This window comes from Opisthorchis viverrini (assembly GCF_000715545.1).
Source record: "Opisthorchis viverrini unplaced genomic scaffold opera_v5_130, whole genome shotgun sequence".
Classification (NCBI taxonomy): Eukaryota; Metazoa; Platyhelminthes; class Trematoda; order Opisthorchiida; family Opisthorchiidae; genus Opisthorchis; species Opisthorchis viverrini.
In genome coordinates this window covers 936,204-948,236 of record NW_008751788.1, presented here as the reverse complement: position 1 = coordinate 948,236, position 12,033 = coordinate 936,204, and positions in this window count along the sequence as shown.

Here is a 12,033-nt window from a genome sequence, read left to right as displayed (position 1 = left end):
TTTTTAGGAGTTGAGTGGAGCTGTACATCTATTTGAGACATTGGTCGATGATATATCCCTGCCGATTCCTGTGGTTGGCCGTCCCAAGTTACGCAAAGTAAATTAAACGGAACACTTTGACATCGTTTTTGAATCGTTGGAATTGTAAAATGCTGAGTCTTCAAAGCCAGAGGGTTCCTGGTGATCTCCTAGGGATGGAGAACCAACTGCACCTTTTCCACTGCCTGAGTTCTGGTCCAGAAACAAAACGCGAAACCAGTCGCCAGCTTCAATGATTGCATAGCAATATATATATATATATATGGCAATATATATATGGCATATACATATATATGAAGCCAAGTACATGTATAATTGAGCGAGTAGATTACTCTCCAGCAATACCTGCACTTCTTTGAGTTCGGTCTTTCTCTCACTCAAGGAGGTATGAAATCCTAACCGACACAGAAGTCATTTGGAAAGAATACTCTTGAAAATGGAATAGCTTGAAATCAGGGTCTCGAACTCTCCTAAACAATCTCAGGGCTGAAAGCGACAAAACACCTCTGGTTTGCTTTATGTGAAAAAACCGTGTATTCAAATAGTTTTTAGAACATTGTGTATAAAATCGAACGTTTTTAGGGGCAAATTTTCGTTTGGTGTTCGACGACACATCTTTTGACTTACTAAAAGTAGATTATTGTCTTGCTTGCAAAAAAATTACTTGATGTGTATTTTTCGATAGGACTTACAGATTCGAATGCAAAATAGTCTTTAGATTGCACCCGGCTTGGACAGTCAGGCATCTAAGCGAACCAGTGGCAGTCTGATAGTAGCGACTTATATTGGACTGTATTCAGAACCATTTTTACCCCTATATTCATCAAAGTGTGATCACGAAGTGACCTTTTCTACGATCACCCTTTACCATGATCAATATCATAGCTCACTCGTGAAGTTCACAGTAAAATAGTAAACAATCAAATGCGGTTTGAAGGTAAGCTTTCATGTTTGTTTGCTACTTTGCTAGGAATCGGGACAGGACTATCCTGCCTTTTCTCTGTTCAACGCCTAGCGCCCCAACACCTTCTCCCCTAGCGAAATGTTTAGCGGCTCGGACTACGTTTCCGAACAAGTCTGTCATTCCGCACACCATGCAGTGATCGTGGACTGTTCAATACAAACCTGAAAAGTGGACTGATTGTGCCTGATCCATCAACAGTGGTTTATTTCTTTGTTGCAAACCCGTGAATACTGCTGATGAATAGGTTGGAAGCGTGGCGAACAAAACTTGTTTTCCGCTACTCATCACTCGATTGCGATTTATCCAGCTATTACAAACAAGATCGAGTGCACCATCTACACAACGGAAGGAAGTGAAGGTTAGACGAAGTTTCGTACTTGGGACAAACATACTGGGCTGAGGGAGTTACTACCGAGCCAGTACAAGTTCAAAGTGTGCACATACCATCGAGCCTTTCGCATCATCTACCTGGTGTTTATCGTCTTCATCATCATCATCATCGACAGCATGACGTCAGTGTTCAGCACCGATGCTTCACTGCCGTACAACCATGATTTATTTGAAAGCATTATTGTAAAGAAAAGAGTAAAGGTGGACGGGGGAGGGACTTAGTACTAGCTTACCACAATCATTCCGAGGTGCCTATACCTACAGACTCTCACTCAGACGATCTGGATAGAAACTGACATCGGTTGGCAGCCATATCTTGTGGTGTCTCCAACCAGGCGTAGTGGGGATAGCGCGGTCCCATCCCGAAAGGCAAGTAGCGCCGACTGCACCCAAGCGTTTCGTGATCTCCTTCATACTCCTCTGTCAAGTCAAGGGTTGGCTAACTCTCTATTTACGCCACTCTGAATTAGGCATGGAAAACAGCACTCTCTTCGGCAACGACGGTTCGGGCATACGCAACACATGTCCCAACCAACGCAGCTTCTGGTGCTGGACACATTCTTCAATGGAACTACCCGTTGAACAACCGAAAACGTGCTTTCCAACTGCCTCATTACAGATTCGCTGACACCAACCCACACGAGCTGTGGTTCTGAGACAACGATTGTCGAACACCTGAGCTTTCTGTTTATCAGTTGATCACAGTCTTTGGTAATCCGGTTGTCACTTATAGCTGCGGCAACAGAAACCGCTTGTGCAATGCTAACCTCTAAACTCAAAGGAAACTGGTGTGAACTTTAACCTTGTGTTGGCCCATGCTCAGTCCCTCGCCACAGGGTGTTCCTGACAGTGTCATATGATCAGTCGCTAGACTGAACACATGGTAATGGTCGAAACTAGGCACTCAATCAGTCCAGCCAACTTGTTCATCGTGGTTTACCGAGTTCCGCTTGATCGTCATCGAGTTGACTTAGCTTGAGTAAACTCGTTTCGGTCGTTTTCAGAGCCTGTTTGCGGGGAGCATGAAATCATAAGCTTCAACTCGATGATCCGTCCTAGGGGCAGTCTGATATAACCTCGTTTACGTGCCACTCAGTTCTGGGTTTATTAGTGCACTGTTGATGATGACCATAATGCAAATCAGGTGTATGTAATAACAAAGGTTTTTAGTATGGTTGGCAGTGGAGGGTTGCGACACGTATGAAGATAAATACAATGCGAAATGGGAGCAAGTTAAAAAAAGGAACTTATCGTCTGTGAGAGTTCCTTGGTGAAAGTCCGGACGGTGGGAACGTGTTTTTCTCCGCAGTGCGACTGTTACACATGTTCCGTGGACTTGTGGGGAGGGGTTGACCTCCTGCACCCTGCGCTCGCGCGAGTCTGTGTGTGCTGACTGCGTTCGGTTTCCTTATATGTAGGTCCGTTTGCGTGTACGTGGGCGTTCAGCACGTGAGTAGTGGCTACGCTCACTGGATGGTGCAGACAATCGAAGTCTGATGAGCCACCTTACTGTGACGTGGTTGTGGGCATGAAAATGAGACAACTCTGGTGATCCCGTGAGTGGTTGTGAGCTGAACAGTCAAGTGTGTGCGTGACCGGGTAGCTACAAAATCCAGCCAATAAAATCACCTCTGTTGTTCCCACAACTTTGCAAACTGCCCATTAATGTGAAGGAAACTGCTCACAAGGTTGCTAAAAACTGATTGGTAGCCCACGAAGAGTTTTCATCAGCAATGTAATTAGGTTCCTTCATGAAAATACACTGCGATCTCTCAAATATCGTGCTGATTGAATCGTGAGATGACGTTTGTGCAGCAATTTTAGCAGAAGAATACCCACAAGTGAGCTTTCCTGATGAAGTACAGCTTGCAACCACTGTCTGCTGAAAAATCATTTGGAAAGCCTGATAGTCCCTGCAGCATAGTGTGTTTGGATCCTTAAGTATGTACTGCAACCAGTTCCCACTAGTTTTAGGTTTCTGGCTGTTTACAAGAGAGGGTTAAAGTCCTTAGGACGCGGAGTCTTGCAGAACGAATATCTTCCAACGGTTCGTACTCAAAACCATGAGATCTGTAGGGCACAGACCTGAGCAATGTTCAGTTAGGAGGAAGAGCGTCTGCACATGGCTCCCATTCGAAGGTTACTCGGTCACTGAATTAGTTGCCAGAAGGCATACATGGCCACTATTCTGTGTTTGGACTTCAGTTCCAACCTCATTCTCAGGTCCCAATTGAAGGACGAATTGCCATACTCTATCACCAGCTTCTCCATACACTCATTTGTATGCCTTTGCTGAACATCGTGCACTGGTTATAGGACGTGTTTGTCAGACAGAATACGAGTCCCTGAGTGGTGTTTGGAAGAAATCGAGCTCAAGTATAATCGCACTGCATCTGACAGATACCAGTCATGTCTTTGATGAGCAACACACTTTTGTTGTCTTACTTCGGGTACCTTTGAATCTAACATGGCGTGTACGATTTATGTTGTCATCCATCACATAGACGGTTGAGATCTGACTGCATATCCACAACTTGGGCCGGCCCGAGAAAAATCCGGTCCCACAAAGGCATCTGATACTGACGTCACTCAACTGATTCCAGTGACCCATTTCCTCATCACCCTCCTGACCAACATCATGATTTGTTTTTGCTTCTTTCTTTAAGGCATATGTACCCGTGATTTCCACACAACCTAATTCCTGATAGCACTCAAATCTCTGATGTTTTAACAACCACAGAAAACACAGCTGGGTAATTCGGTTTGGAACTCTCCGCCACTTGTCTAGATGACAACTTCGCTACTGTGCTCTTCTTAGCTCAGTGAACGGATTGATCGAACTACTAATCGTTGCTTATGCTCAATACACCGTCCCATATCCGACGAGCTTGGAATTCAACTTGTCTTATGTCAATTCCACGTGACCATTGTCAAAGAGCGGGTGCATGCCTAATTTGGCTGCTCCGCTGAACTTTTTTCGTGTACATTTTAGACCGGAAGCCGAAAGAAAGCACTTTGTATTTTCTAAACGATTATAATGCTTTGTGGAACAACACAGAAATTAAAGGATTTTGTCCGAAAGAATCATACTTGTGTGTCTAGTCGATAATCATAAATGAACCACTGTGATGCGAGAAGACGCCGATCTATTTTCACTACCTCCAAACACCTGTTGATAGCATTGTCGGTGCCATTCTGTTCGATTCCCGATCAGTGATTTTGTTCGGGACGCATTCTGAAAATGGAAATAAAAAGTAGATTAGTCCAATTTCATGCACTAAGGAGACGTTCATATCCATCCGAAAATGAGAAGCACTGTAATTCTTGCATTCTCCGCATATTACCGAGAACACCTGGTTGCTAGTTTCCCTCCAGGGAGAAAGGGTGGCAGCCAGCTTGTTTAGATTCATCAGTCTCGTGAATATACAAAATTACTGAGGTATATAACCCAGTTCTAAGTTACACACATATGCTTTTATTTAACTCTGACCGACTTGTTACATTTCTTACCAACCTACCAAATGAGTTATCAGTAGTATCACAGCATCTCCCTGACTGGTTGAGTTGATTTGGATTCAAACAATCAATTCAATCAAACACCGTAATAGTTCTACGTATCAAGGGCTCATTTACCTGTGGACAAACCCAGAAACCTCTGGTCCAAAAATTGCATCAAATGTGTACAAACTATGATAAAGAAAAACAACAGGCCGAAACTGTTAATTACCACATCACGGCCCTCAAAAATGAAAGTAGTACGGTGCGAAACAGTGAGAAAAACACCAACTCTTGTAGATGAAAATGTGTTTTTGTAAGCTTGCATGTCACGGCTCTTTCAGGGTGATCACTTGGAGCTGTTTATAGAATCCATTCCATAAGCATCGTCCAACTCCTCGTATCCTCATATTGGATTGGCTTACTGATAATGGCTTTTTGCAAGTTTAAGAACTGTTTGCCAGTGTGTCACGTGATCGCCACAGCCGCATACAACCGATAATCCTTAACAAAAACAGCAATGAGGAATAGTTTTTTCTCAGGGTTGAATACAGCTTTCCTTAAGCGTGCATTTTGAACTTGTTTCGAGTGGGTAGATAAAATGTCAGGGATGATCACATGACCACTCACAACCGATCGATTTTACTGGAAGAATCGGCCTGTAGGTTGAGGAAAAGACTCCCATCTTGGTTGTGTATGGAGCATTTCTGGCTTTAAGTACAAAGTCAGTGAGTAGTCTAATTCGTGTGCAAATGCAGTCACAACAAATCCCATTAAGAGCATTGAACAATGACCACTTACATAAGACCGTTTTGAAGGATATTTGCGTGCTTACTTAGGAAAGGTATGTTTTAAAATCGAACCAGTAAAGCCAACTCTTCAAATGCACGGGATTTACACTACTAGCAACTGATATTAGCGAGGGGTGGCGTGAACAATGTCAACGACCATGTTCTTATGTGCACCAACCTTTCTTTACTGGCCCCGACACTGGTCCAAACGATCATGAAGAACCAGACAAGTGTGCCAAGCTCAGCAAGGTAAAACCCGTCCAACGTATTCTTGAAAGCTGGCTACAAATGCTCATAAAGGAATGTTCCAATACACTCTGGTGTCACTCAGAGTCAAACCATATTATTATATGGATCATAAACCTGGCCGCTGCGCGCCGATGTCGTCAAAAGACTTTCAGTGTTTGACCATCGAGGTCTTCGGAGCATTGCCCGAATCTGGTGGGAACACCGGATCAGCAATTCTGAAGTGCGTCGAATGGTATTCGGGAGAAATAACTCACCCTCGATAGATGAACTGATCACACTGCATACAAACTCAGCTGCGCTGGTCATTGCCGTCTTCCCGGATGAGGACACCGAGACGGGCCACATCAATAGCTAGAGAAATTGTCAGATATGGCCCAGTCGCGCCCTCAATGGCGCTCGTGATTCAACGCTATTGCCTTCAATACATAGCTCGTTTTCCAAACCCCCACTTGACAGCCCACTGACAGTGCTGGATTTATGCACCAATTTACCAGCTCGCGCGTGCAATGCGCAGCTACCTCACCCCTCCCCCCAAATCATCGGTGAACGAAACTGCGGCAGCTACAACCACTGTACGACTAGTTCGCGGTTATTACAGCTGATAATGCTGCTGCTGATGACTCAGAGTCAAACGGAACGATAAATCCTGTGGTAGGTGAAACACAAGTTACGGGTCACCCACCTCAAATATATTATTGTTGAAGGGCATCCCTCATTCAGACCCCGACACAGGATTTGAACCAGATCCTGCCTCAAACTCATAGTCTGGAAACTTGTCATACAGCGCAAATCTGCGATGCAAAGCATCCTGACAAAGTCCCACGCCGAATGGATCCAAAAAACAACCAAATTTATATACTCAGCTTCTGCTTGTTCCCTTCTCATACAGGTCGACTGCATTCAGCCTCTCATCAATCGATGGACCTGCCCAATTGATTAAAGCTTCTACATGGGATCGGACCACGGAATACTGAGAAAACTACCAGAGATCCGGCAGCTCATAGTTGCCTCTAATTATGCTATGAAGTACACAGCAAAGATGCGGAAAGGTACGGTTTTATAGGAGAATTGAACCGCCAGTTTTGTGGACCTTGCTCCCGGAGAAGATACAGGTGTGACCGGAATTGTCAGACTGAGGACCGTTGCTGAACATGGTGAGCGAGTGAAAATTTTCAAGAGAAAGAGCCCAGAGCCATCATAAGTCATTTCTGAAGTGGCTAATAGCAGCGTCCGAAGTTGTTGAGGCATCTAAACCTCTATTCAAGGTGTTTTCATATCCAAATATGGTATAAAATAGCCTTTGAAATCACTCAGATATCCCGAACAACGTGAAGAAAGCTGGCAGAAAATGTTTCTCCTTCATTTGTGGAACCATAGTTTTTCAGACTATCCAGACCATTACTGGCAGCAATTTCGAAAACACTTGCGCAAATAATCGATAACGGATGTGAGTGAGCGCTTTTCGCGCACTTATTACACTCCAGTGTCAGGAGAAAACCGAAACCTATCGCCGTTTTATGGTTATGTCTTCATAACCTTTTGAGCTCTATTGGCGGGCTTCGGGCGACTTTGGGTAGGCATCCGCGCGACTTTGTTTCAGACCTTGAGTTTTCATCAACCTTATTCTCAGGATGAATAAATAAATGACGGTATCTAGCTAGAATCTAAGGGTCTCTAATAACAAGTAAGTGCAAAGGAGTGAAGTGTGGGTACGAAATGAGCATAAGGTCACCGCGAATCATCGGCTATCATCCTCCGTTGCTGTTGTCCTGTGATGTAGGTTCTTGCAAAGTTGGCACTTGGCAACAGCTTGCTAAAGAAGGTTAAGCTTCTCTGAGTAGAAGTTCAACCATATCGGCAGGATAACCAAATGGTCTGACGTTCGTACAAAGGATCAGAGGAAAAACATTTCTTCGCGATTACCTAGGGGACAAAAGGACCCAGCGTAGAGGTGCCAAAGAAATAAGATCTTGCTGGACAGATGACAAATGAGGTTTGAAATTTTCCAAAAAACAGGAAACAAAAAGGCGTATCCCATGGAATTCTCGTATAAATTTAGGCAAACGTTTCCATGTGCATCACATACATGCTGACCGGTGCACCAAAAAGGCAGAACATCTCGGGTTTTATTGCCAGACAGGAGTTTTTCTCTACGTTTTGTCATTTAGGTGATAGTTTCTTTCCGAGAAACACATCCACACGTGTATTTACATTTGTTTCTGTAAAACTCGTGGAAAAAGTTGTCTGTCCGAATGCCAGGACCATCCGATTGTCCATTCTGTTCAAGTGAGACAGAATTTGCGAGTTGTTAACAACAAAGTACAGGAACCACAGTCATTCGTTTGTGTGATGCGGACAAACCTGACCGTGTCTACCTCCTTTGCCCTTACAGTTCCCCTACGGAAGTTGGTCTGAAACCGAGTTATTTTGAAACTCATTATGGCATATCTATAACAGTATCACTTCGAATAGCTACCAGACGCGCTCAAGAATTGTGCAGCATTCTCGCGTAAAAATTGTCTGGGCCAAATTTGGATATTTGTCTGTGTGAGGCTGATAGATGGCAGTGTTTCTTGCTGTCTGGCTTGTTCGCTGGTAAAATGTACATCAGTTAGTCCTGTGAATCAGTTGACGTAAAAAAAACACGCAACGTGACTGAATGGCCCCTTTTCAGCTGACTTGGTTCCGTGAGTGTGGAGCCCTTCGTCACTGATACGAAACAGAATTGTGGTAGATCATGTCGCGTAGCGTATGCTTGATTTGATCGCAAGCAGTCCGTTAGCGATTGATCTAAGGCAGACGTTTAATTGTACTCGGACTGTCTGACTGGACGAAAAGAACCGCAAAGTGCTCAGCTCTCGCCCAGAAAGCGGCAGTTCTTCATTGAAGTCGAGTTAGAATGAAGAACTCAAGTGAGTGCTCACTCCTACTATCTCTGTTATCATCCCATCATGCTAGGAGGTTAGTGATAGCTAGTGAAATACACTCATTTGCAGAAAATTTAGTTTTGCGGGAGACCAACCAGGAACCCAGATACATCTTTCGTTTATGACGTTTTAAGCAACCGAATGTATAGCACCGGGCTGCTTCATGTTTCAGTGGGTACGATATTCGAGATATCGTGATACGTGTATAAACGTAATACACTACTCACAAGGTTTTTGAATCTTCTTCGATATCCCACGACCGCTTTTACCCTTCTTGAGGCTCATCAGTTAGGCACAGTGTCCGAGTGGGGGCCAAGATGGCCCAAGTGGTTAGAGCGCGTGTTTACTGACCGGAAGGTCCGTGGTTCCAATCCAACCTCCGCCTCTCGACTTCCCCTGTCTAGGCTTGGGCAACCTGGCAGTATCCCAGCCCTCGTGCTACCTTCGGGTAGCATGGCAGTTAGGCACCGAAAGGGTGCTACAGCTGAACGAGTTTCCGTCAACTTTTTTTGCCTGAGATCTAAGACCGTGGCGAAGGGCAGGGGTGATGCGTCGTCCCTATTTTATAGATTTACTCAGGCTGTGGTCGGCCGCACAATCGTTTTTATCCCATGTGAATTATCACATCAAGTATGACAACGAAACTGGTGGTGTCAACCCGATAAGGAGTCACGTGTTAGTATGGTTGGCATTGCTTGTTTCTTTTATCGATCCGAGTATAAATCATCCCATATTGTACGGATTTACGAAGTCAACAATAACTTTGACGATGCTGAGGGTTCCGGCTTGTGAGCACAGGTCCTGTCAAGTGTAAAACGGCGTTTACTCCAAAAATACCAAACCGGTTCACATAAACGGTATTCACGTTCCCTTCGTTCCCGATTTCCACGTGCTTTTTCAAAACTTTTGACCGATAACCTGTCAACTAAATCCATTTGATATTCGACAGTCTACCGAATTTCCGACGAACTTGACACAAGATATACTCGAGTGGAAATGATGTAGAAAAAGAGCTGCTCATTCGGAGATTACTTTCAGATTGGCTACATTTTCATAAGACCTTGAAAATTCAACACAAATCCTGTTGTATCTGAACGCACCCCTAAGCCCAAGTTGTTTGTCAACAGGCCTTCACAACACCCCTTAGATTGGCCGCACCCACTTTTCTTTTGGACTTCGATGTAAATATTGCATTTGAAAGCAAAATTATTATAAACAGCTATGCATACACCATGTCTGTGTCTGCTTGACATAGTTCCGACATAACACGTCATACTTGGAGTGTCATTAAGAAAGGTTTGATTTAGGCAAACCAACTTGTTTTTTGCAAATGAGTGTATTTCGCTAATTTGGCCTGAATCAGAACATGAGGTCTACGGAAACTCCAAGTATGNGGACTGCGCATACCTGATGAGCCCCAAGAAATGCGAAACCGGTCGTGAGCTGTCGAAGAATTTTCAGCAACCTTATGAGTAGTGCATTACGTATAGAAAAACAGTCTGCTACAAATTTACTCATTCGTTTGGTTATCTTACGAATGCTTCACAAAAAACCGTATGTTCCACCCCGGTTCGCGGTTGTGGAACCGTATGGTCCAGTTTGGGATCATGCGTGGGCAACCTACGAGTTCTGTTATGCAAAATATAGCCAAGTCATGGTTGCGCTCGAGGTTCTAAATATACCAAGTCACCCAAATGTAAAACACAGTCAGCATTACCCGTCAGACCACGCCAGATAGATCTGGGCGGACAACTATCGATGGTTGGCTCACATTCAGTTGTAGAATATCATAAGCGAGAGATTCAGTTGAGTCTCTCGTGAAAACCAGACTGATTTGCAAATGAGTGTATTTCTCGAAAAGGGGGAAACTTTATTCTAGTGGATCGTGAAAAATGAAGCCGGAAGATTGATTCGGCCGCTAAATTCTTACATGTAGCACAGAATGCTATCGCACCACGCAAAAAACAAAGGAAATATATTGGTTGTTGATTAGGGAGCTGTTGATCTGTTCGACGAGCTTGGCAATTGAATCACAAACGTTCACCCACCTTGCGAGGAGACATCATCAGTGCGCGGTTGGGTGGGTACATCTTCTCTGCCTGTGTGCGTTTATATAGAATTCGAAGGCTATCTGTCATATTCTGACGTGATTGGTCACTTGAAGCGTTACGAATTCGGTGAATCTATTGACCGATTTGTGATCTTTGTTGTACTGTGGTCTGCGTTCTTTTGAGATAGCCAACCAACACAAAGGATCGCAGACCACAACGCAACAAAGACCACAAATGGACCAATGGTTCCACTAAATTCGTTACACTTCAAGTGACCAATCACGTCGGAATATAACATGGAAAATCTGGGACTGCGCCTACCTGATGAGCNAGCTACCAATATTTCAACACATTACCGACGTGAAACTTAGAGATGAAGGTTCTTTTTTAAAAAAGGATTCCATTTAGCTTGGCTACGTTGATTATGGAGAAGTGGCTGCTCCGATAAGCACATTCTTCGAAGCTTGCTTCGGGTGATTGGAGCAGAACCACAAAGGCTGCGCGTTTGGATGGTCACCCTTCCTCACATGTGGGCCTTGCGTGGGAAGAATACAAATAACTAGGTGCTGGGGTTGCCTGGCGAGTGCTGAATGTATGAATGATTCCGTGGCAAACCTGGCAGATCGAATTTATGGTGGACCAGCTGTGTGAGGAAATATAATGATTTCCAACAGATATTTTATCTTGTCAGCGAATCCAATCCACGCCGAAGAGCCGAGTAGCCCGGCACAGCTGTCGCATCCTTATTTGGAATTATCAGCATTGCACATCTTAAGAAAATCCGGGGCCTTCCGACCGTTGGTTGAACACATCATCACTGTTAGGTTAAAGGAGCTGATCAGCACTGTGGTTCGAAGTTCTGATTCGAAACTCTCCGAGTTCCGGGAGATGTGCACTGCTGATGACTTCCAAAACCTGTGCAGTACTTTTCAGCTTCTCACTGACAAGACGAAGTGTGATTTTTGGACCATTCACACAAAACTTGTGCCTCAAACTTAAAAGCGAGTGCACATTTAGTAGCAAAACATGTTGACGGTATGGATGCTCTGATCGGGACGAGAAAGACTCGAGCAAGATTTGTTCTCAAAGCGAAGCCAATTACGGTAACCCTTAACCAATCGCCTTCT